At 39.9% G+C, this 26,441-nt stretch overlaps 1 protein-coding gene across 7 annotated transcripts in view; it reads left to right on the plus strand.

Moving 5' to 3' along the window:
• Positions 1–26,441, plus strand: part of MTUS2 (microtubule associated scaffold protein 2) — a 489,522-nt gene that overhangs the window by 81,733 nt on the left and 381,348 nt on the right. For 5 of the 7 annotated variants that reach the window (XM_036831696.1, XM_036831703.1, XM_036831697.1 and 2 more), the window contains one exon: positions 14,032–14,165. The exons of the other annotated variants lie outside the window; for them this stretch is intronic. The gene's annotated coding sequence lies outside the window, so the exon portion shown is untranslated. The remainder of the gene's footprint in view (positions 1–14,031; positions 14,166–26,441) is intronic. 7 annotated transcript variants of the gene reach the window in all.

Genomic DNA, 26,441 nt, shown 5'->3' on the forward strand with positions numbered 1-26,441 from the left:
TTGTATTGAGTTATAACTTACATACGCCAATCTTAAATGTACAGCGCAGTGAATTTGCACGTATGTATGTCTGTGTAACCACAGTCCACATCAAGGTGTAGAATATTTCCAGGACTCCAGTGGGTGTGCTCCTGCCGAACCCTTCCACACTCCAAGGTAACACTGTTCTGTCACCATAGAAGCTTTTTGCCCTTGCTTGAGCTTTGTGTAAAGGGAATCACAGGGTTTGTTCTCCTGTGTCTGACTTCTTCAGCTGCGCATTTTGTCTGTAGCATGTGACATTCGGAGTTTTTTCTTCGTTGCTGTGAGATATTCTATTGTACGGATACTGTGCACTTTATCCATTCTGCTGTTGAGGGACATTTGGATCATTTGCAGTTTTTATGGCTATTATGGATAATAACTGTTATGAACATTTCTGTACATAATTTTTTGTACTCATTTCTCTTCATATATACTCAGGAGTGAAATTGCTGAGTTGTAGGGTTTAGTTTTAGGAGAGACTGCCAAACAGGTTTTGAAAGTGGTGGTACCAACTTATCCTCCCACTGACAGTGTGTGATCGTTCCAGGTGCTCTGCGTCCTCATCAACACTTGCTCTGTATTTGGTTTTAAAATACTTCAAGTTTTGGTTTTAAAATACTCTTCAAGTTCTCTTGAAGAGATTTAGGGAGTTGTATAAGCAACTCTACTGACGGCAATAATGATCACATGCTGTCTCCGTATGATTAGCTTATTGAATTTTATGCTGTTCCTGGCAAGCCCTTTGTGTAAATTTCCAGATTATTCTCCGATGACCTCTTGTAACGTTCCAAATGTTTGGATGCTGAGGCCGAGTTGACGTGCTTATAATTGCATTTGCTTTTCTTCTGGGCAGTGCCTCAAGACCAGACATGATTGCTGAGGCCGGATTTTGTACTAGGGAAATAAAGAGAGCTGCTCCAACTCGGCATTGCTTCCCCCTGTGTTCCTTAAGCCCCCGAGGGAGACTTTGTCAGGTGGTGTGCTGTTCCCTGATTCTGTGCCGTTGGCAGGAAAGCAGGTGGGGCACACGGCCCCCGTGTCAGCCCCAGCCCTGCTTGCGAGCCTGAAAGTCAACTTGAGAGGTGATGTTTTTTCCCTTTTACAATTGTAATATGGGTTTCCCTTGGCTACGCGTTTTACTTGGAGATAAAAATGATTTCTCTGACTTCTGTCCTGACCTAGTTTTTGCCTCCAAATGCGCTTGTTATCTCTAGGAGTCTTTAGGGATGTCTGACTCACAGCTGAGAAAGTGGTGGTGTGGCTTTCTCTCTCTCCTTGGCGCCCGTGCCTTTTGATGAGCTGCTGCTGGAGGCCTTGGGTGCCCAGTGTGGCCCGCGCAAAGGGAGAGAGCCCTGTCCTGGGGACTAGGGTACCGACCCACGCCTGGCTTTCCCTTCGCCTCCCTCCGTGCTGAGACTCTGTCCCGCCCCGCAGCGTCAGTGGAGGGGGCGTGCCGAGTGCTGGGCTAATCTTTCCCTCATCAGATGTCCACCTGTGGCCCCAGAGGCTTTGGTAACCCGAAGGCCAAGGATTGAGCCGGTTGTCTCTGCTTTCTTCTGGGACACCGATCCAGAGGAGATGGTGCCGAACGCCCGGCGGCCTGAGTGGGGACCCTGTGCCGGAGGGAAGAGTGGAGAAGGAAGAGGGGGCCCACCTGTTACTATTTCAGAGTGGCATGCGGCTTCACCTGCTTGGTAGTTCTAGTTCGCTCCTTTGTGCTATAAGAATATGACATGACTTTCTATATCTATATGATATATAGATACATATATTTCCCCGTAAGGGGGGCTGTTAAAGGAGTGGGGGCGGAATAGGAGCAGAGTTTGAGTTGAAGGAGAATTGAGGGGATCAGATTCTTGTGGCTTTAGACCAGAGGAACAGAGTGGGTGCCCAGGAGGAGGAAAGCAGTCAAGCCACTGGATGGACTCCCAAGCTCACATCATCATGGTGCCAAGCTGCATGTTCTGGCTGTTCGGGGCAGTGAAGGCGGATGCCGCGTGCCCTGGGAGAGCAGCCTAGAGTGAGCCTGGGTGCAGGAGGCAGCTGCCTTCTCCGTGGCTGCAGGGTTTGGCTTCCGACTGAGGGGCAGAGGAGGCTCCTGTGGCCTATGGGGCCAGTACTTGGGTCGGCTAATCCCTAGGACAGAAGGCAAGGGCTTGGACTGTGTTCTGGGGAGAAGACATTGAGTTGGGATGGCCCGGGGCCTTAGCCACCTTATTCCTTTAAAAGAAGAGCAACTTTGGTGGATGCCTAACCACTGACCCACACCTCCCTGTTTATCCAGTGGTCCCGTATCCCCAGGAATAAGGATGTTTCCCTAATCCAACCCTGTGTGCACGCCCCCTTCTGATAATATGAAAATTAAAGCTTGATTTACTGTTAAACATATGACTGACTTCATTAAAAATGTATTTATGTTTTCCTAAAGGATTTAGTAAAAGAAGGATATCTCTATCCTCTGGTTTTTGTGATATTAGTCAGAACAATAAGAATGTTTTCTTACCCTTTTTTTAAAAAAAATAATTAATTAATTAATTAATTTATTTTTGGCTGCGTTGAGTCTTCGTTGCTGTGCGTGGGCTTTCTTTTTAGTTGCGGCGAGCGGGGGCTACTCTTCATTGCTGTGCGTGGGCCTCTCATTGCGGTGGCCTCTCTCGTCTTGGAGCACCGGCTCTAGGCGCGCGGGCTCTAGAGCGCAGGCTCAGTAGTTGTGGCGCACGGGCCTAGCTGCTCTGCAGCCTGTGGGGTCTTCCTGAACCAGGGCTCGAACCTGTGTCCCCTGCATTGATAGGCGGATTCCTAACCACTGCGCCACCAGGGAAGCCCCTTACCCTTTTTAAAACCAGTAGTTGGTATATCACAAAGAAGATTAGAGTTTTTAGGGGATATAGTCTGGAGGAAACAAAAACACTGACATTTTATATTAAAAATAATTTTGCTCATTTCTCTTTCTTACTAGCATATGTAGTACACAACTGCGAGATTCTCCCAAACATCCTGTATGGGGTCTTCAGTTCCAGAAATAAAAAGGAATTTATTATTGGAGAAATCGAGGCACAGAGAGCCACAAAAAGGCCAAGGGTTTTGCTTAATCCCTGTTACCTTTCTCACTAGAGACTAAATAAGCAGTGGGTTTCTTGGGCTACTAAAACTTTCAGTTTAAGATGTTGAAAAACAGCTGAGATAATTTTATTTACTTTAAAATGGGAATCCATGTAAGTGATCATAGTTTAATATTGTGTTTTTCAAATGAACCTGGCACTTGTTTCAATAGTGTGGGTGTAGAGTAATGAGATAAGCTGTGAAATCAGATTTCTACACTTGTAATTTCTTTATTCTACTTTCACATTTCTAGACATTTCAGGAATTAACCAAAGTCATCTGGCACAGTCTTAGAACCATCTTTCTCTTCTTTGTTGGGCAAGTCTGTTTTCATAGTTCTATTTCATATTCCTCTTAAACTTTATAGTCTTTTATAAAGTTTACATTTAGCTTTCATCATTCTTATGCATAAGCTTCTCAGTTGGGCTGGGAATCTAGGTTACTTGTGCCCAATTAATATTCCTTGTGTTAAGATGTTATTTCTTTTCTGTCAAATGTTAATTTTTAAATGTCAATGTCCTTATAGCCACTGTAGTACTTTTTAAATGTAGGAGTAACATATAGCTGAAAACTAGGCATTTTTAGCTTGAGAAATAAAGGGGGAACTACTTAAGATTATTTTTTTATTTTTTGTGTAAAAGGGAATGTTCATATTTTAATTTGTATAGCATATGTATCTAGGGCTGAGTTGGTCTTTACACTACTAATTGTTTCCGTATTTAGCCCTAAGGAAAGTTTATAGTCTTAAAAAAGCACCAACAAAGCAGTTTCCAAATGTTTGTCAAATTATTTGAAGTTGAGTATTTGTTTTATACTCTAAAGAATAAGCCTTCCAGTTAGTAACTAGTTCAGGATCAATTTTTTCTATATTGTATTTTTTCAAGTATAAATTTAAATTTGAGTTCTTCTGGCAATGGTGGACTGATTTGTTGTAAAAGAATTCACCTGCTGAAAATAGAAAAACTAAAAAAAAAAAAGCCCAAACAAAACAAAAACCTGTGTTTGTACATGCATATTCGGAGTGGTGCTATTAACAACAGCCAAAAGGTGAAAACAATTCAAGTGTCCAGCAGATGAATAGATAAACAAGTTATGATATATATGTAATATGGAGTATTATTCAACCATAAAAAGGAATGAAGTACTGATACATGCTGCAGTGTGTATGAATTTCAAAAACATTATGCTAAGCAAAAGAAGCCAGACACAGAAAGTCACATATTTTATGATTCCATTTGTATGAAATATCCACAATAGGTAAATCCATAGAAATAGCAGATTAGTGGTTTCCAGGGGCTGGGGGAGGGGGCAATGAGGTTACTGGTTAATGGGTATGAGATTTCCTCTTGCACACATGGAAATGTTTTTGAAGTAGATAGAGGTGGTGGTTGCACAACATTGTGAATGTACTGAATGACACTAAATTGTTTACTTTAAAACAGTTCATTTCATTTTATGTGAATTTCACCTCAATAATAATTTAAAAAATGACTATTTTCAAAGTGCACTGGAGAGCTATCAATGCACATAAGGGCTGTGGATCCAAGATCCCAGAGGAGTGAGCCTGACTGTTGGCACTACATTTCCCCTTGAAGCATATGCTTGTTCAAGCTGAGCAAAGCTTCTAGAAGACTCATGGGTGGCAGAGAATAAAAATGCAGTTCAGAGCCCACCAAAAAAAGAGGGGCTCTAATAAACACATCATGCTTTTATTTGGAATACCTTAAGCTTATAATCTAGGAATATGATTGAGCTGGAAATAGGCCAGCCCTTGCAAAGACAGAAGCCTAGCACAATCCCTTATTAAATTAAGCAATCTTCCCTACCGTAACTGCCTGCCAGAAGCAAAAGTAAAATCCCTTCTGGAGAAAGGTAACATTCTTCAGAGTCTCAAGTTATCTTTAACAGTTTTCATGCATAGTTTCTAGCCTTCAATTAAAAAAAAATTAAGTATAAAAAAACACAAAATTGACTGAACACCAAGAGACAAAACAGACAAAAGAAATGGAACATGTATTGGGGTTACCCTGTTATTGGAGTTATCAAACGCAGACTTTAAAATAATTGTGATTACTATATTCAGGCATAAGTTGGAGAATTGGACTGGAGCTAGAACTATAAAAGAGTAGAACTGGAAACTATAAGAAAGTATAAAAAAACTAGATCTAAAAAATTAACTGCAATTAAGAACTCAACAGTAGGCATAAGTGCAGATTAGATACAGCTAAAGAGAGAAATAGTGAATTAGAAAATAGATTAAAATAATCTCCAGGCTGAGGCATGGAAATTAAAAGCAATTAGAAAAAAATGCCAAACAGAAAGGAGCATAAGAGACATGGTAATACAATCTAGTGTACGTGTATTTAGAGTCCCAGAAAATGAGGGAAGGTAGTAGGGAGAAAGGTGCAGTGTTTGAACAATTATGGCTGAAAATGTATACCATGAAAACATTAACCAAAAGAAAGCTAGTGTGACTATATCACTATTTCTAAGTAGACCTAGAGATAAGGATCATTGCTAGAGGTAAAGAGAGAATGGTAGCTATTCTAAATATATAGGTAACTAAAAAAGACAGCTATAAAGAAAAAAATGACATAACTAAAAGTAGAAATTTCATTATATGATATTAAAAAGTCACTATCAGTCTCTTTAGAAAATATAGGACTACATTAAAATGAGGAAATTATGCTTATTAGGAAAAGATGATTGAGTTTGAAATGGCAAGCCACAGAGTGAGAGAAGATATTTGTAAAAACGCAGGTGATGAAGATCTTATATCCAGATGTTTAAATAACGAAACATTTAAAAAGCAGTAACAACAACTCAGTAGAAATGTAGGCAAAAGACTTGACATATCCTTCACAAAAAAAGAGTATCCAAAGGGCCAATAAATAAAGAAAAGATATTCAATCCCATTAGTCCTCAGGAAAATGCAACAAGACCACAATGAAGTACCAGTAAACATACCCCACAAATACTAGAATTAAAAAGACAAAAATATCAGTATTAACAACATTGGAGGTTATTAGAACTCTCATACTCTGGTGGGAGTGTAAATGGGTACACCAATTTGTAAAACTGTTAGTCAAAATTTAAATATTTGCAAGTCCTATAGTCCAATAATTCCTTTCTTAGGAATATAACCAACAGAAGTGTCACATACGTGCATCAGAAGACATACCAGGATGTTCGTGGCACCATTATTCTTTTTTTTTTTAATTGAATAAGAGCTACCATGTATTTACTCCCTCTTACATGCTCAGTATTTTGTGTTATCTTTTTAAAAAAATTGAGGTGTAATTAACATATAACATTATATTAGTTTCAGGTGTACAACATAATGATTTGACATTTGTATATACTGAAAAATGATTACCACAATAAGTCACCATACACAATTACAGAATGTTTTTCCTTGTGATGTGAACTCTTTAGATCTACCCTCTTGGTGACTTTCAAGTACACAATATAGTATTGTTAACTATAGTCATAGTCACCATGCTATACATTACATTCCCATGACTTGTTTATTTTGTAACTGGAAGTGTGTACCTTTTGACTCCCTTCACCCTCCTTGCCCGCCTTGTGTGTTATCCTGATCAATACTTTCAATGACACTTTGGTGTAAATCATATCTCCATTTTAAAGACATGAAAACTAGAGTTTAGAAAGATTAAGTGGATGGCACCATTATTCTTAATAGCCCCAGGTGTCCTTCAGTAAGAGAACAGACGAGCAGCCTGTGGTGTATTCTTACAGTGGAATCCTGTATGGTAATCAGTAGAGCTGCTGCTGAACACAATGACAGGGACACACCTCACAGTGTTGAGTGAATGAAGCCAGACAGACAAGAGTACACAGTGTATGAGTTCACTTGTTATCAAGGTCAAAAATAGGCAAGACAAATCTGTTGTGTAAAATGTCAGAGGAGAGCTTGTCTGTAGGGAAGATGGTTGGGGGAGTGTGGGAGGGCACTGGAGGAGGCTTCCAGAGTGCCGGTTCTGATTTGGGTGGTAGTTCTTTGGGATTCACTTTGTGTTGTCTCATTTAACTGTCTAATTCACTTTTCTGTATGTATGTTATACTTTAATACAAAAAAGTTAATATAAAGATACTTAAGAAAGAAATGTAAATTAGAAAGTTACCACACCTGTATCACAAAAAGCTTGGAAGCATAGTGAAATAAACATAATATCCACAATCATTCCTTTGGCTTATTGCTTAGAATCCCTTCCCAAATTTACTAGCTGTGTGATTGGGGCAAGTTACTTGTCTTGGTCAGCTTGGGCTGCTACAGCAAAATACCATAGACCGGGGGCTGCTTACACAACAAACATTGACTTCTCACAGTCTAGAGGCTGGGAAGTCCAGGATCAAGGCACCAGCAGTTTCATTTCCCTGGAGAGGACTCTCTTCTTGGCTTGCAGACGGCCCCCTTCTTGCTGTGTCCTCACATGATGGAGAGAGAGAGGGAGAGCTCAGTCTCTTCCTTTTCTTAGAAGGGCACTAATCCCATCATGGGAGCCCCACCCTCATGACCTCATCTAAGCCTAATCACCTCCAACAGCCTCATCTCCAAATACCATCACATTGGGGTTAGGGCTTCAAGATATGAATGTGGCAGGAGAGGGGACACATTTAGTCCGCACCTTGCTCAGCCCTCTTAGTTCCTTCATTTCCTCATTGGTAAAACAGAGGTTATAAAGTGGTATTTCATACTGTTGTCTTAAGGGTCAGGTAGATAATACATTGAATGTACTCAGAGTGTTTGGTTCATAATTGACACCTAAAATTATTCATTTCAAAAACATTTACGAAGTTTCCGCTCATGTACCTGGCATTGGGCTGATGATGGGGATACAGAGATAAATAAGACAAAGTTAGGGAACTCCTGAAGGCCTCAGTCTAGATGGCTGTGCTGTCTAATATGGGGAGCCACCACCCAATATAGACATTTAAATGGAAGTAAAATTAAAAATAAAATTAAAATAAACTTTCTCAGTTGTACTGGCTACTGAGAAGTGCTCCATAGCCACATGTGGCTAGTGGCTGCCATGCTGGACAGCACAGATATGGGACATCTTCATCACCATAGAAAGCCCTTCTGGACAGTGCTGGACAGGGCAGGTCAGCATATGGGGATACAGGTAGGCATTGGCAGGTGTCCTGGTGCAGGTGAGGCTTGAGCTGTTTTGAAAGATGAATTTTCAGGTGGGAGAGAATAAGGAGCGTGGCCACTCCAGTACAGTGAAAGCACAAAGACATAGGGCTTTTGGAAGCTTTGACTCACCTGGAGATCGTCAGTAAGTAGCTTTAAGTAGTTTGGTGTGGCAGGAGTCCTGGCTGCAAGAGATAAGGCTGGAAGGGAAAGCATAGCCTGGGTCCTAAGGGCGGAAGATGCCCAACTGAGGAGCTTTTCTACAGGACACTCAAGAGGGCTTTTTATCTATGACTTGCTTATTTCTTGAGTTAATGCTTCTTTTATCAATTTACCTACAGAAACTCATATTTAGCAAAAATATTTTTCCTAGTCTTTTTTTTTTAAACACGCAGTGGTGTTACATTTTTATGTAGGCGCCTGTGCCTCTTTTCCTTTGTAGTTTCTAAGCATAGAAGGTGTCACCTGTAGAGCCTGAGATATTTTCAATTTTGATTTATTTTTATATTTTTTAGTATAAAATGGTGTCAAATTAATTTTGTATATCTAGAATGGGGTGCCTAAATTTTGCACATCCACATAACAAATATTTGTTACAGATATATTTGTGTGTAAAACTTGTATATATACATCCATATATGTGTGTGAATGTGCGTGTGTGTGTGTACATGCACACACACACAAATTACTAGCTAGTACTTGCCAAACCATTTATTAAATAATGTTTTCCTTCCTGCTGATGGATTCTTTGTCACATATTACATTTTTATATATAATGAGGTTTATTTCTGAGTCATTAGTTCTGTTCTATTGCTTTCTTTTCTTATGTCCGATATAACATTGTTTATTTATGCCACAAAAATTGTAAGTATCTTTCTGTGTTTGTAAATCAAAACTCATGATTACTTAGTTCTCTTTCTATATTTGTTTGAAAAATGAATTCTATGTTTGTTTGAAAGTTGAAACTCATGATTACATAGGTCTCCTGAGTGGTCTGAATAGGCTGAATCACACAGCTTGTCACTGAGGTCCGGGCTGGCATGGTATTTACTGAAAACACCACTCACTTAGGAGACGTACATCTTTAGGAAGTGTGTGTGCTGGTCTCGTAGTGCTTTGAAAGCCTGCTCTACGTCATGCCTGATGATTGATTCAGTGGTGCGTTTAGCACACAGCCACTGAGAGTGGAAAGGAGCTTCTGTAGCAGCGTTACCATCCTTTGAGAGTCATGTTTGTGTACTTTAATATTACCATGTTCATCTACAAGTATCAGCTCTAAGAAAAAGTTCTGTTATTGACATTTTATTGATTGGAAGACTCAGAAAGCTAGAAATAACTTGCAGGTTGAAGATGCTTTAAATTAACTAGCCTAGCTAGAACTGCTTTTCCTTTTCCTGGCATTTCTCTCTGTGTGTGTGTGTGTGTGTGTGTGTGTGTGTGTGTGTGTGTATACACATGTGTGCACAGGCACAGGCTGAGGAGTGGGGTTGAGGGTACAAGGGAATAGGACTTTTGTACGCGGTGGTAATTCACAAACGCAGTCCTACAGTGGATCATAAGGAGGTCGCGGCTGGGTTTTGAGGAGATGGCTTGACTGGCATTTTAAGTGTTCCCTGATTATATCCAGTAGCATCACCTGCTGTGTCTCATGTTCTGGCATTTTGCCTTTAGGCGGATCATTTATGTAACCAGAAAATGTTTCAGTTTTTGGGAGGTTGCTGTAAAGAATAATCAGCAATTTTCTCAAACAATTCGAAATTCAGATATTATCACTTAGTTTAAATGGAATAGCATTTACAGAAATTAGTCAACAGTTTTAAATTGTTGCCCTTCATTCATTCCATGTGAACTATTCCCACGTGGAAACGCCTCTCTTTGTAGAGAGCTTTACCATTCCAAGGCACCTTTGTCATCTCTCATCTCATTTGGTGCTTACGACATACCTGTGAGGTAGGTGTTAATATTAACTACATTTTACATGAGGAAACCCAGGCTTATAGGGCGTAAGAAGCATCCCCCATAGAGAGTAAGCCCCTTTTCAATCCACCATGTGTCTCAGATTTGTCAGAGTTCTCCCAGCCTATTCCTCAGGGTTTTCTATAAAATGAAAACAAACAGAATCACTCTAATAATAATGGCCATCCATCTGTCCATGATTATTCATGGTTATAAAGACTGCAATATAACTGTGTTTAAAATTGCCCCACTGAGGAACATATTTATTTATTTTAGTTAGTTATTAGTTATAAGTGCATTACGAATATACAACTATAATGAAAACTGCACAAGCCATTTTATTCATACAGGTAATCATTTCCCCTTAAGTTCTGTCCTGAGGCCAGCCTATGAGTTTTGCCGTATATATTTTTCCTATTGCTGTCTGCTCATGGGTTATGTGGTTTATTATAGGAGGCAGCGGAAAAGGAACTCCATGCCTATTTGAATCAGCTCCGCTAAAGAAAACACATGTTTTCGTAGGTCAGGCTGCTCATTTCCCTCTTGTTTAGAAAGTTTCGGGCTACTCTCACTTATATTACTGCCCTTACTGAATTTCTCCTTCCCATCGGGGCTGCATTTGCCATGTGCCTCGCGTGACTGATTGCCTCTCCTCCTGCCTGAGTATCCACTTTGCTGCTCTTATATTGAGTCATTGTGTAACTTACTTATGAACTTTGCAAAGTGGGTCTCAAGGTAAATTAAGATACCTTCTTGATATTCAAGCCTGTCATTTTACCCTTAGCCTTAGTTAACCAACCTCCCTCCCTCACTCTTCCTCCCTCCCTTCCTTCCTTCCTTTCTTCCTTCCTCCCTCCCTCCCTCCCTCCCGCCTTCCCTCCCTCCCTCCTTCCCTCCCTTCTCCTTCCCTCCCTTCTCCCTCCCTCGCTCCCTTCCTTCTTTTTCAGCTAGGACCTAGGAAATACTAATGCCCTAACAAATCATGGCTCTTCGATTAGCCACCAGTCGGAATAAATAATTTTTTTTTGTTTTTTACTTTGTGTTTTCTGTACGTTATTGTCACTTCATTCCATCACTGCATTCTGAGATTATGAAAAGTCTTCATAAAGTCCATGCTTATCTGGACCTGATGAAAGTAGCTGGATTTCCCACATACGATGTCTTTGCCTCTCCATCCACTGCACAATGGTTGGGTTGAGTTGGGATTAACGCAAGGATTTGTGGAAGAAGATGGTCTCTAACCCACAGTGTATCAAAGAATGATCCCTCTGCATTTTCCCTTGAAGGCTGTGGCAAGATCTTACTAAAGTTCAGTGTCCTTTCCTGAGTGCCAAGAACCACCCGAGCGGGATGTGGGTCCCGTGAGCCACAAGGATTCCTACCTGAAAGGAAGTTTTGTTATAAGGTTGACGATAACTGAAGTATCAATAATGGTAGCTGCTGCTGCTGTTTCTATAGTAATTTTATATTGTTTTCACGAAATAAAAATCATTTCAGAAAATATGCAAGTCACCATTACTGTGTCCCTGTGCTAGGGGACTAAATGTGTTGAAGAAATATGAGTGAGATATTCCTATACTCAAGAAGCTTATAATTTAGTGCAGGGTATAAAAAAAATCTACAAATAAGGAATAGAATGTGATAATCAGGAGAATAGAAACACAAGGACAGACTGCAGAGGGATTCATTGTAGCTGGAAGATTGGGGGTGCTCCTTGGAGGACTTGTGTTTGTGCCAGACAGCAAGGAATGAGCAGGTTTTGGACACATGGGGCTGGGGGAGCAGGGCCTTCCTAATGCGGAGAGAGTGGGAGAGATCTGTGGGCATCCTCAGACAGGAGTTTGGGAACAGAGAGCGGTTGCATTCATTTGGGGCACAGGGGGTTTTAGGAAGAGGTAGTAGATAAGATCAGTAAGATTAGAAAGATGGGCTGGACTCCCGATCGCGGACACCTTTGGATTGCTTCATTTGCTTTTCTCCCTCCCTTGAACATTTATAATTAAGTTTTAAAAAGCTCACAAGTCTTATTATACTTTCTCAGCAGAATCTTACTTTATTTCCTGAGCGTTATTAGTATGGGAATTGCTATCCCCTCCTCAGCAAGGCTGTTTCTACAAAATTATAGGATGTGTTTGAAATGTTGCTGTTTTACTGAGAGGCTAGTTTGCTTTAGTGCTCTGATTTGCATCAATCCTGGGGGCGTGACCTTAAGGACCCCTGTGGGCCAGGAAAGGAGGGCAGTGGCAACTGGGGAGAATCATCTCACCTCTAAAGCAGGGGCTGGTGAACTAGAGCCCACGGGTCAGTTTCGGTCACCACTTGGCTTTGTATGGACCGTGAGCTCAGAATGGTTTTACATTTTTAAATGATTTTTAAAAATCAAGAGAAGAATATTTCATGACACGTGAAAATTATATACAATTCAAATTCCAGAGTCCGTTAAGTAAAGATTTATTGGAACACAGCCAAGCTCATTTGTTTATGTTTTGTACACGGCTGCTTTAGTGCTACGGCTGCGTGATTTAGTGCTTGCGACAGAGACCATATGGCCACAAAGACTAAATTTACTATCTGGTCCTTCACCTGGAGGGCTTGTAAAAACATGAATTGCTGGACCCCACCTCCAGGGGTTTTTTTTTTAAATTGAAGTATAGTTGATTCACAATATTATATTAGTTTCAGGTGTACAGCATTAGTGATTCAGTATTTTTGCAGCTTATACTCCATTGTTACATAATTATAAGATAATGGCTGTAATTCCCTGTGCTGTACAATATATCCTTGTTGCTTATCTATTTTATACATAGTAGTTTGTATCTGTTAATCCCATACCCCCAACTTGTCCCTCCACCCTTCCCTCTCCCCCTTTGGTAACCACTACTGAGTTTTCTGTATCTGTGAGTCTGTTCCGTTTTGCATATACATTCATTTGTATTATTTTTAGACTCCACATGTAAGTGATTTCATACAGTATTTGTCTGCTTTATTTCACTAAGCATAATATTCTTTAGGTCTGTCCATGTTGCTGCAAATGGTAGTATTTCATTCTTTTGTAAGGCTGAGTAGTATTCCATTGTGTGTGTGTGTGTATATATATATATATACCACATCTTCCTTTTCCATTTGTCTGTTGATGGGCACCCGGATTGCTTCTATGTTTTGGGTGTTGTAAATAATGCTGCTATAAACACAAGGTGCATGTATCTTTTTGACTTAGTATTTTCATTTTCTTTGGATATATACCCAGAGTGGAATTGCTGGGTCATGTAGTAGTCCTATTTTTAGCTTTTAGGGGAACCTCATACTATTTTCCACAGTGGCTGCACCAACATTCCCACCAACAGTGTGCAAGGGTTCTCTTTTCTCCACATCCTCTCCAGAATTTATTATTTGTACATGTTTTGATGATAGCCATTCTGACAAGTGTGAGGTGATATCTTGTTGTTTGGATCTGCATTTCTCTAATAATTAAGGATGTTGAGAGTCTTTTCATATGCCTGTTGGCCATCTGTATGTGTTCTTTGGAAAAATGTCTGTTCAGGTCTTCTGTCCATTTTTTTGATTAGGTGTTTTGTTTTTTTTATATTGAGTTGCATGTGGGGATCGAGAACTTGCATTTCCCATTTCATGATGCTGCTGGTCCTGGGACCACCTTTTGAGACCCCCTGGTTGGTCTGTAGCAGTGCTGCTCCAACTGTAATATGCTTGGAAATCACTTGGGGAGCTTGTGAAAATGTAGGGTCTGATTCATCAGGTCTGGGGTAGAGTCTAAGAGTCTGCATTTCTAACAGGCCCCTGGATGAAGCCACGTATCCAGTGTCCAAAACTGAAGCCCTTGGGCAAGTATGACTCGCATGGTCCTTTTTGCCTGGGACGCTGATACAGCCAAAGGAGCCAACTTCTTCTGAGATGGAGAAAAATTTATGTGAGTAGGTTGTGAGCGACTATTTGGGGGAATAAAATTAATTGGAGCTATAGGATGTTAAGCAAAGAAGTATGCTGGGGCTGTTTACAGTTAGTTTTCATTTTATGGGGATATTTAATTGCGTTTGCCACTTATATACATCTCTGAATAGGCAATAATAAAAATATTTTTATTTAACTAAATGTTTCTTTATTGTGATTGAGTTCACTCTCATTACTGTGGCTTACATAAGGTTTTATATTACTTTACGTGAGCATCCTAATTGAGCCTTGAATTTGTTAATTAAAATTTCACTGGAATTTTATGTTTTGGGCATTAAGGAATATGGCTGAAAGGAATGTCTGCTTCTCGAAAGCCAGGGATGCTTTCAAAGTCCTGGCGCTCTGCTTGGTAGCTGCTTATTGATGGTTATATATCCTGAACTGAATTCAGGATCAGGGGCCAGACTGTTGCTTTGGGATGCATGGGCCAGTGTTGATTTTATAGAAGGTACTGTGGAGGAAAGAATTTTGTCCATGTAATTTTATAATTTTATTTTGATGAAGTACCACAAAAGTTAACATCCAGTGTGTTTGTGAGTGATTTATTCACTTAGAAAAGGAGTCTTCCAAGTATCTACCAAAGTTACAAGAGATCTTTTGGGCTTTGCAAAAAACTGTTTGTGACTGTTGATGGAAACAAGTTATGAGTGAGCTCTTCTTGTGGACCTCAAGCAGCCTCCTACTTAAAAACATTTTCAAAGTATATTCTTCACATGTAAAGAATCTGGTGCCGCAGCACTAGTATCACCAACACCTCCTGGGTCTTGACACTGTTAGTTAATTGACAGTTTAAATGTTCTATTTAAGGAAAAGATGAGAAGTCAGTTTTTTGTTTAATTTTACTTTTTGTATCTTTCATCAGAGAATGGAAAATAATAAATAATTGTACGTATGCCACTGTTTTTTCAAGAAAGAACTAGAACCTATTACTTTTTTTTTAGCAAATGGCATGTATTGGCCACATGGTTAAATTTTTACACAGGATTTAAAGACAACTTTCGAATATTAACTTGTGTAGGGTAATGGGAGATAGGGACAATTTATGATTCTTGGCAACTCTAAATTTCCGTGGGTTGGTTGAGACTACGGTTAGTTTTAAGTATATTGTTTATGCGTGGAGGGAAATTTTCTTTAGACATTCAAACAGAATTTACAGGCCATCTTTTTCTTGTTCAAAGATGACAGATCATTTTCACAGCATATTTATGCAATCAAAATTATTGAGCATGATGTTAACTAATTTTCTTTAACAAAATAATTGTACTGTTGCCCTGTTGTCCGGGATTTAAGCTTTTTCAGAGCTGGAAATTTGTGCCCAAGGACTCGCTAAACAACTGTTTACTTACTGGCTTGTGTGGCTTACGTTTACCTCTAAGCAAGTAATGTGTTACTGCATGGTGGGTAGGAGTGTTTTCAAATGATCGTCAGTTTCCTAAATCATTTGAAATCATCTCTCTATTTTAAGAAGATAAGGCTCAGGTCAAGAGGGAGAAGTTACAGGGAGGCAGTTTTTGGTTCTGTATAGGAAGGCATTTCATAATTCTTCAGGGCTGTTCAAAATAGAATGGGCTTGTTTCGTTAGGTAGTGACATTCCCTACAATTAGAAGTGTTCCTACCTGCCAGAGAATCTGTGGGTGGGATTCCTCTGTAAGGTGAGAAATTAGTCTTACTGGTTCCTAAGATTTTTTTCCTCATCTCAAAATTGCTTATTTCTATAATCTCATAAAATTGCTGCTTCCCATCTGTTTAAATGTCAGAGGAGGCTTTATGACTTTGTTGGCAACTTATTTCAGAGCACCATGGTAGACACGTAGCTTTCACTGTGATAATGTCAGCCATTGCTCGTATCACAGGTGTGGTGGGGAGGAAAGGGACCAACTTTTCCTGGGCCTACGCTTGACTCTATATTATGACAGACGCCACTGTCCACTGCCCCAGCTGGAGCTTTTACATCACAAACTCAGTGCAGGTTCCGAGTACAGGTTGGTGGGGGGGTGGATCTCCTCCCCACTATCCCTTTGGGCAACCAACTTGTAAATCTTGGAAGTCACTTAACATCTCTGAGCTTCATTTTTCTTTCACCTTATAGGTTATATGTATATTTTAAAGCATATAAAAGAGAACATGTGTAGGTATGTTTTGCTGAAAGCTTGCTTTCGGTTTTAAGGATTGTTGGATTAGCTGGCAAAATAAGCACTCATCTCACACAAATAAACAGCTTTAGTCAACTCTTTAATGAAAGGTGGTTTAACTTAATTTTAATATACAATCATTAGAAAGAAAGGAATAAGATTATGAGAGAAACATAACAAGGTATACATCACCGAACTGGGCCGACCCCTACTTCCAGATCCAAACAGTAGCTGGGAAGTCCCGAGTAACAGCACGCTGGAGCCCCAGTTGGTCCTGGGCGGTGCGTCCACCCCAGAGGTGAGATTTCAGAATGGAGTCCTGGGGGCTTCCGTTTATTATTCCAGGCCGCAAACTGATATTATCAGTTTGCATGCAAAAATGCAGCTCTGGTTCAATTGTAACAATGCTGTTAATTTCACCAGGTGAGTCACAAGATTTTCCAGACCCTGGGGGACTAGCCAGGTCCCCAGGGCTCAGGAAATTCCAAGACCCACTCCCTTTCTTATGGTAAGTGCCGCTTGACTTGCTAGCAGCAATCGTTAGGTGTGCAAGCAGGCGTGCAGTCCAGGCAGGGTCACAGGTCGGGCAGAGGCCTGCGTCTGCCTCTGAAGCCTGAACAAGACTACTTTATTAATTTTCCCAACAAGGTAGTAGGATATGTATGTTCAAACTTTTTTAAAAAATTACGCAAACAACTTGTTTTTCAATCTTTGCTGCATAGGACAGGGCTCTTCTCCCTATTTTATGGGAAGGCTGACGTTCCCCAGGATGGAATATTGACGTCCCTTCTCCCATCCACTGAGTATGACCAGGCTTTGACGTTGAGCAGCAGGAATGTTTTTCTGTTGCATACGATTTGGGCATCAGTTTAATGTGCATCTCGGTTATTCCAAATGGGACCTACTCTCCTGCCTGGGGGCCCTGGATTTTCGTGTGCTTTTGGGTTTTCCCAGCCTCTCTCAGTTTCTAGCCCAACTTCTAACCAATACCTCACTCACCTTGTTATCTTTTAATTACAATATCCCATTCTCTTAATGTTTTAAAATTTTTAAATTGTGGTAAAATACACATAACATAGAATTTACCATCTTGACCATTTTTAAGTGCACTGTTCAGTAGTGTTAAGTACATTCACACTGTCATGCAACCAATCTCTAGAACTCTTTTCATCTTGCAAAGCTGAAACTCTATCCCCATTAGACAACAGCGCTCCATTTCCCCCTCCCTCCAGCCTCTGGCAACCACCATTCTACTTTCTGTCTCTATGAATGTGGCTAATCTAGACATCTCATACAAGTGAAATCATACAGTATTTGCCTTTCAATACCTGGCTTATTTAACTTAGTATAATGTCCTCAAGGTTCATCCATGTTGCAGACTATGTCAAAATTTTCTTCCTTTTTTTTTTCATTCCCAATCACTAAATGCTTTATTTTATTTTTTAACATCTTTATTGGAGTATAATTGCTTTACAATGGTGTGTTAGTTTCTGCTTTATAACAAAGTGAATCAGTTATACATATACATATATCCCCATATCTCTTCCCTCTTGCGTCTCTCTCCCTCCCACCCTCCCTATCCCACCCCTCTAGGTGGTCCCAAAGCACCGAGCTGATCTCCCTGTGCTATGCGGCTGCTTCCCACTAGCTATCTATTTTACATTTGGTAGTGTATATATGTCCATGCCATTCTCTCACTTTGTCCCAGCTTACCCTTCCCCCTCCCCATATCCTCAAGTCCATTATCTAGTAGGCTTGCATCTTTATTCCCGTCTTGCCCCTAGGTTCTTCATGACCTTTTTTTTTTTTTTTTTAAGATTCCATATATATGTGTTAGCATACGGTATTTGTTTTTCTCTTTCTGACTTACTTCACTCTGTATGACAGACTCTAACTCCATCCACCTCATTACAAATACCTCCATTTCATTTCTTTTTATGGCTGAGTAATATTCCATTGTATATATGTGCCACATCTTCTTTATCCATTCATCTGTTGATGGACACTTAGGTTGCTTCCATGTCCTGGCTATTGTAAATAGAGCTGCAATGAACACCGTGGTACATGACTCTTTTTGAATTATGGTTTTCTCAGGGTATATGCCCAGTAGTGGGATTGCTGGGTCCTATGGTAGTTCTATTTTTAGTATTTTAAGGAACCTCCATACTGTTCTCCGTAGTGGCTGTATCAATTTACATTCCCACCAACAGGGCAAGAGGCTTCCCTTTTCTCCACACCCTCTCCAGCATTTATTGTTTGTAGGTTTTTTGATGATGGCCATTCTGACTGGTGTGAGATGATATCTCATTGTAGTTTTGATTTGCATTTCTCTAATGATTACTGACGTTGAGCATTCTTTCATAGGTTTGTTGGCAATCTGTATATCTTCTTTGGAGAAATGTCTGTTTAGGTTTTCTGCCCATTTTTGGATTGGGTTGTTTGTTTTTTTGATATTGAGCTGCATGAGCTGCTTGTAAATCTTGGAGATTAATCCTTTGTCCATTGCTTCGTTTGCAAATATGTTCTCCCATTCTGAAGGTTGTCTTTTCATCTTGTTTGTGGTTTCCTTTGCTGTGCAAAAGCTTTTAAGTTTCATTAGGTCCCATTTGTTTATTTGTGTTTTTATTTCCATTTCTCTAGGAGGTGGGTCAAAAAGGATCTTGCTGTGATTTATGTCATGGAGTGTTCTGCCTATGTTTTCCTCTAAGAGTTTAATAGTGTCTGACCTTACATTTGGGTCTTTAATCCATTTTGAGTTTATTTTTGTGTATGGTGTTAGGGAGTGTTCTAATTTCATTCTTTTACATGTAGCTGTCTGATTTTCCCAGCACCACTTATTGAAGAGGCTGTCTTTTCTCCACTGTATATTCCTGCCTCCTTTATCAAAGATAAGGTGACCATATGTGTGTGGGTTTATCTCTGGGCTTTCTATCCTGTTCCATTGATCTATATTTCTGTTTTTGTGCCAGTACCATACTGTCTTGATTACTGTAGCTTTGTAGTACAGTCTGAAGTCAGGGAGCCTGATTCCTCCAGCTCCGTTTTTCTTTCTCAAGATTGCTTTGGCTATTCGGGGTCTTTTGTGTTTCCATACAAATTGTGAAATGTTTTGTTCTAGTTCTGTAAAAAATGCCAGTGGTAGTTTGATAGGGATTGCATTGAATCTGTAGATTGTTTTGGGTAGTATAGTCATTTTCACAATGTTGATTCTTCTAATCCAAGAACATGGTATATCTCTCCATCTATTTGTATCATCTTTAATTTCTTTCATCAGTGTCTTATAATTTTCTGCATACAGGTCTTTTGTCTCCTTAGGTAGGTTTATTGCTAGATATTTTATTCTTTTTGTTGCAGTGGTAAATGGGAGTGTTTTCTTAATTTCTCTTTCAGATTTTTTCATCATTAGTGTATAGGAATGCAAGAGATTTCTGTGCATTAATTTTGTATCCTGCTACTTTACCACATTCATTGATTAGCTCTAGTAGTTTTCTGGTAGCATCTTTAGGATTCTCTATGTGTAGTACCATGTCATCTGCAAACAGTGACAGCTTTACTTCTTCTTTTCCAATTTGGATTCCTTTTATTTCTTTTTCTTCTGTGATTGCTGTGGCTAAAACTTCCAAAACTATGTTGAATAATAGTGGTGAGAGTGGGCAACCTTGTCTTGTTCCTGATCTTAGTGGAAATGGTTTCAGTTTTTCACCATTGAGGACGATGTTGGCTGTGGGTTTGTCATCTATGGCCTTTATTATGTTGAGGTAAATTCCCTCTATGCCTACTTTCTGGAGGGTTTTTATCATAAATGGGTGTTGAATTTTGTCGAAAGCTTTCTCTGCATCTATTGAGATGATCATATGGTTTTTCTCCTTCAATTTGTTAATATGGTGTAGCACAATGATTGATTTGTGTATATTGAAGATTCCTTGCATCCCTGGGATAAACCCCATTTGATCATGGTGTATGATCCTTTTAATGTGCTGTTGGGTTCTGTTTGCTAGTATTTTGTTGAGGATTTTTGCATCTATGTTCATCAGTGATATTGGCCTGTAGTTTTCTTTCTTTTTCACATCTTTGTCTGGTTTTGGTATCAGGGTGATGGTGGCCTCGTCAAATGAGTTTGGGAGTGTTCCTCCCTCTGCTATATTTTGGAAGAGTTTGAGAAGTATAGTTGTTAGCTCCTCTCTAAATGTTTGATAGAATTCGCCTTTGAAGCCATCTGGTCCTGGGGTTTTGTTTGTTGGAAGATTTTTAATCACAGTTTCAATTTCAGTGCTTGTGATTGGTCTGTTCATATTTTCTATTTCTTCTTGATTCAGTCTCGGAAGGTTGTGCATCTCTAAGAATTTGTCCATTTCTTCCAGGTTGTCCATTTTATTGGCATACAGTTGCTTGTAATAATCTCTCATGATCCTTTGTATTTCTGCAGTGTCAGTTGTTACTTCTCCTTTTTCATTTCTAATTCTATTGATTTGAGTCTTCTCCCTTTTTTTCTTGTTGAGTCTGGCTAATGGTTTATCAATTTTGTTTATCTTCTCAAAGAACCAGCTTTTAGTTTTATTGATCTTTGCTATAGTTTCCTTCATTTCTTTTTCATTTATTTCTAATCTGATCTTCATGATTTCTTTCCTTCTGCTACCTTTGGGGTTTTTTTGTTCTTCTTTCTGTAATGCTTTAGGTGTAAGGTTAGGTTGTTTATTTGAGATGTTTCTTGTTTCTTAAGGTAGGTTTGTATTGCTATAAACTTCCCTCTTAGAACTGCTTTTGCTGCATCCCATAGGTTTTGGGTCGTCTTGTTTTCATTGTCATTTGTTTCTAGGTAGTTTTTGATTTCCTCTTTGATTTCTTCAGTTATCTCTTGGTTATTAAGTAGTATATTGTTTAGCCTCCATGTGTTTGTATTTTTTACCGATTTTTTTCCTGTAATTGATATCTAGTCTTATAGCATTGTGGTCGGAAAAGATACTTGATATGATTTCAGTGTTCTTAAATTTACCAAGGCTTGATTTGTGACCCAAGATACGATCTATCCTGGAGAATGTTCCATGAGCACTTGAGAAGAAAGTGTATTCTGTTGTTTTTGGATGGAATGTCCTGTAAATATCAATTAAGTCCATCTTGTTTAATGTATCACTTAAAGCTTGTGTTTCCTTATTTATTTTCATTTTCGATGATCGCTTCATTGGTGAAAGTGGGGTGTTAAAGTCCCCTACTATGATTGTGTTACTGTTGATTTTCCCTTTTATGGCTGTTAGTATTTGCCTTATGTATTGAGGTGCTCCTATGTTGGGTGCATAAATATTTACAATTTTTATATCTTCTTCTTGGATTGATCTCTTGATCATTATTAGTGTCCTTCTTTGTGTCTTGTAATAGTCTTTGTTTTAAAGTCTATTTTGTCTGATATGAGAATTGCTACTCCTGCTTTCTTTTGACTTCCATTTGCATGGAATATCTTTTTGCATCCCCTCACTTTCAGTCTGTATGTGTCCTTGGGTCTGAAGTGGGTCTCTTGTAGACAGCATATATACGGGTCTTGTTTTTGTATCCATTCAGCCAGTCTGTCTTTTGGTGGGAGCATTTAATCCATTTACATTTAAGGTAATTATCGATATGTAAGTTCCTATTACCATTCTTAATTGTTTTGGGTTTGTTATTGTAGGTCTTTTCCTTCTCTTGTGTTTCCTGCCTAGAGAATTTCCTTTAGTATTTGTTGTAAAGCTGGTTTGGTGGTGCTGAATTCTCTTAGCTTTTGCTTGTCTGTAAAGGTTTTATTTTCGCCATCAAATCTGAATGAGATCCTTGCTGGGTAGAGTAATCTTGGCTGTAGGTTTTTCCCCTTCATCACTTTCAATATGTCCTCCCACTCCCTTCTGGCTTGCAGAGTTTCTGCTGAAAGATCAGCTGTTAACCTTATGGGGATTCCCTTGTATGTTATTTGTTGTTTTTCCTTTGCTGCTTTTAATATTTTTTCTTTGTGTTTAATTTTTGATAGTTTGATTAATATGTGTCTTGGCGTGTTTCTCCTTGGATTTATTCTGTATGGGACTCTCTGTGCTTCCTGGACTTGATTAACTATTTCCTTTCCCATATTAGGGAAGTTTTCTACTATAATCTCTTCAAATATTTTCTCAGTCCCTTTCTTTTTCTCTTCTTCTTCTGGGACCCCTATAATTCGAATGTTGGTGCGTTTAATGTTGTCCCAGAGGTCTCTGAGATTTTTCTGCCTCAGTTATTCTGCTATTGATCCGTTCTAGAAAATTTTTAATTTCATTTATTGTGTTGTTTGTCACTGTTTGTTTGCTCTTTAGTTCTTCTAGGTCCTTGTTAAACGTTTCTTGTATATTCTCCATTCTATTTCCAAGATTTTGGATCATCTTACTATCATTACTCTGAATTCTTTTTCAGGCAGACTGCCTATTTCCTCTTCATTTGTTAGGTCTGGTGGGTTTTTACCTTGCTCCTTCATCTGCTGTGTGTTTCTCTGTCTTCTCATTTTGCTTAACTTACTGTGTTTGGGGTCTCCTTTTCGCAGGCTGCAGGTTCTTAATTCCCATTGTTTTTGGTGTCTGCACCCAGTGGGTAAGGCTGGTTCAGTGAGTTGTGTAGGCTTCCTGGTGGAGGAGACTAGTGCCTGAGTTCTGGTGGATGAGGCTCGATCTTGTCTTTCTGGTGGGCAGTTCCGTGTCTGGTGGTGTGTTTTGGGGTGTCTGTGACCTTATTATGATTTTAGGCAGTCTCTCTGCTAATGGGTGGGATTGTGTTCTTGTCTTGCTAGTTGTTTGGCATAGGGTTTCCAGTACTGGAGCTTGCTGGTCATTGAGTGGAGCTGGGTCTTGGCGTTGAGATGGAAATCTCTGGGAGATTTTCGCCATTTGATATTACGTGGAGCTGGGAGGTCTCTCGTGGACCAATGTCCTGAACTGTCTCTCCCACCTCAGAGGTACAGCCCTGACGGCTGGCTGGAGCACCAAAAGGGAGAAAAAAAAGAAAGAAAGAAGAAGTTAAAATAAAATAAAATAAAATAAAATAAAATAAAATAAAAAAGTTATTAATATAAAAAATGAAAAATAATTATTAAAAAAATTTTTAAAAAGTAATTAAAAAAAAAAAGAGAAAGAAAGAAGAGAGCAACCAAACCAAGAAACAAATCCACCAATGATAACAAGCGCTAAAAACTATACTAAAAAAAAAAAAAAAAAAAAAAGGACAGACAGAACCCAGGACAAATGGTAAAAGCAAAGCTATACAGACAAAATCATACACAGAAGCATACACATACACACTCACAGAAAGAGAAAAAGGGAAAAAAATATATAAATTGTTGCTCTCAAAGTCTGCCTCCTCAATTTGGGATGATTTGTTGTCTATTCAGGTATTCCACAGATGCAGGGTGCATCAGGTTGATTGTGAGATTTAATCTGCTGCTCCTGAGGCTGCTGGGGGAGATTTCCCTTTCTCTTCTTTGTTCGCACAACTCCCGGGGTTCAGCTTTGGATGTGGCCCCGCCTCTGCGTGTAGGTCGCTGAGGGCGTCTGTTCTGCGCTCACACAGGACGGGGTTAAAGGAGCAGCTGATTCAGGGGCTCTGGCTCACTCAGGCCGTGGGGAGGGAGGGGTATGGAATGTGGGGCGAGCCTGCGACGGCAGGGGCCAGTGTGACGTTGCACCAGCCTGAGGTGCGCCCTGTGTTCTTCCGGGGAAGTTGTCCCTGGATCACAGGACCCTGGCGGTGGGGGTCTGCACAGGCTTCTGGGAGGGGCGGTGTGGATAGTGGCCTGTGCTCGCACACAGGCTTCTTGGTGGCAGCAGCAGCAGCCTTAGCGTCTCATGCCCGTCTCTGGGGTCCGCGCTGATAGCCGCGGCTCGCGCCAGTCTCTGGAGCTCCTTTAAGTGGTGCTCTTAATCCCTCTCCTCGTGCACCCCGAAACAATGGTCTCTTGCCTCTTCGGCAGGTACAGACTTTTTCCCAGACTCCCTCCCGGCTAGCTGTGGCGCACTAGCCCCTTGCAGGCTGTGTTCACGCCGCCAACCCCAGTCCTCTCCCTGGGATCCGACCTCCGAAGCCCGAGCCTCAGCTCCCAGCCCCTGCCCTCCCTGGCATGTGAGCAGACAAGCCTCTTGGGCTGGTGAGTGCTGGTTGGCACCGATCCTCTGTGCGGGAATCTCTCCGCTTTGCTCTCCTCACCCCTGTGGCTGCGCTCTCCTCCATAGCTCCAAAGCTCCCCCCTCCACCACCCGCAGTCTCCCCCCGCGAAGGGGCTTCCTAGTGTGTGGAAACCTTTCCTCCTTCACAGCTCCCTCCCACTGGTGCAGGTCCCCTCCCTATTCTTTTGTCTCTGTTTTTTCTTTTTTCTTTTGCCCTACCCAGGTACGTGGGGAGTTTCTTGCCTTTTGGGAGGTCTGAGGTCTTCTGCCAGCATTCAGTAGGTGTTCTGTAAGAGTTGTTCCACATGTAGATGTATTTCTGACGTATTTGTGGGGAGGAAGGTGATCTCCACGTCTTATTCTTCGGCCGTCTTGAAGCTCCTCTCTCCTTCCTTTTTGAGACTGAATGATATTCCATTGTATGTATACACATTTTTTTAATCTGTTCATCCATTGATGGACACTTGGGTTGCTTCCACCTTTTGACTATTGTGAATAATGCTGTAGTAAACATGGGTATGCAAATGTCTCTTTGAGACCCTACTTTCAATTCTTTTAGACACATACCCAGAAGTGGAATTGCTGTGTCATATGTTAACTCTATTTTTAATTTCTTGAGGAACTGCTACACTCTTTTCCATAGCAGATGTTCCATTTTACTTTCCCATCAACAGTGCACAAGGGTTCCAACTTCTCCACATCCTTGTCAACAGTTATTTTGTTTTGACAGTAGCCATCCTGATGAGTGTGAGATGATATCTCATAGGTTTGATTTTCATTTCCCTCATGACTAGTGATGTTGAGCATCTTTTCGTATGCTTGTTGGCCATTTGTTTATCTTCTTTGGAGAAATGTCTATTCAAATCCATTGCCCATTTTTAGATTGGATTATTTTTTGTTGTTGAATTGTAGGAGTTCTTTAGATATTCTGGATATTAACCCCTTATCAGATATATGATTTGCAAGTATTTTCTCCCATTCTATAGGTTACCTTTTCACTTTATTGGTTGTGTTCTTTGATGCACAGAAGTTTTAAATTTTAATGTAGTACAATTTATCTACCCTGTTGCCTTGCTTTTGGTGTCATATTCAAGAAATTCTTGCTAAGACCAATATCATGAAGCTATCTCCAGTGTTGTCTTCTGTTTTATAGTTTTAGGTCTTAGGTTTATGTCTTTGATCTATTTCAAATCAATTTTTGTATATGGTTTAAGGTAAGGGTCCAACTTCATTATTTAGGCTGTGGATATCCAGTTTTCCCAGCACCATTTGTTGAAGAGATGGTCTTTCCCCCATCGAATGGTCTTGTACTCTTGTCAGAAATCATTTCACCATATATGCAAAGGTTTATTTCTGGACTCTACATTCTGTTACGTTGATCCATATGGTCTTTATGCCTGTCACACGCTGTTTTGATTACTGTACCTTGTAATAAGTGTTGAAATTGGGAAGTGTGAGACCTCCAACTTTGTTCTTCTTTTTGAAGATCATTTTGGCTATTGTCATCTTTGGGATTCATCTTTGGGATTCCATATGAATTTTAGGATGGAGTTTTCTGTTTTCTGCAAAAAATGTCCCTGGGATTTTGATAGGGATTGATTAAATCCGTAGATTGCTTCCAGTAGTATTGGCATCTTAACAATATTGTCTTCCAGTCCATGAACATGGGATGTCTTTCCATTCATTTGTGTCTTCTTTAATTTTGTTCAGCATCATTTTGCAGTTTTTATGAACAAGTCTTTTGCCTCCTTGGTCAAGTTAATATTTAAGTATTTTATTTTATTTTTTGATGCGATTGTAAATGGAATTGTTTTCTTAACTTTCTTTTCTGATTGTTCATTGTTAGTGTACAGAAATGCAACTGGTTTTTGTGTGACTTTGAATTCTGCATCTTTGCTGAACTTGTTCATTCTAACAGGTCTTTTTTGTTTGTTTGCTTGTTTTGTGTCTGGAATCTT

Source organism: Balaenoptera musculus, chromosome 18 (assembly GCF_009873245.2).
Source record: "Balaenoptera musculus isolate JJ_BM4_2016_0621 chromosome 18, mBalMus1.pri.v3, whole genome shotgun sequence".
Taxonomy (NCBI): domain Eukaryota; kingdom Metazoa; phylum Chordata; class Mammalia; order Artiodactyla; family Balaenopteridae; genus Balaenoptera; species Balaenoptera musculus.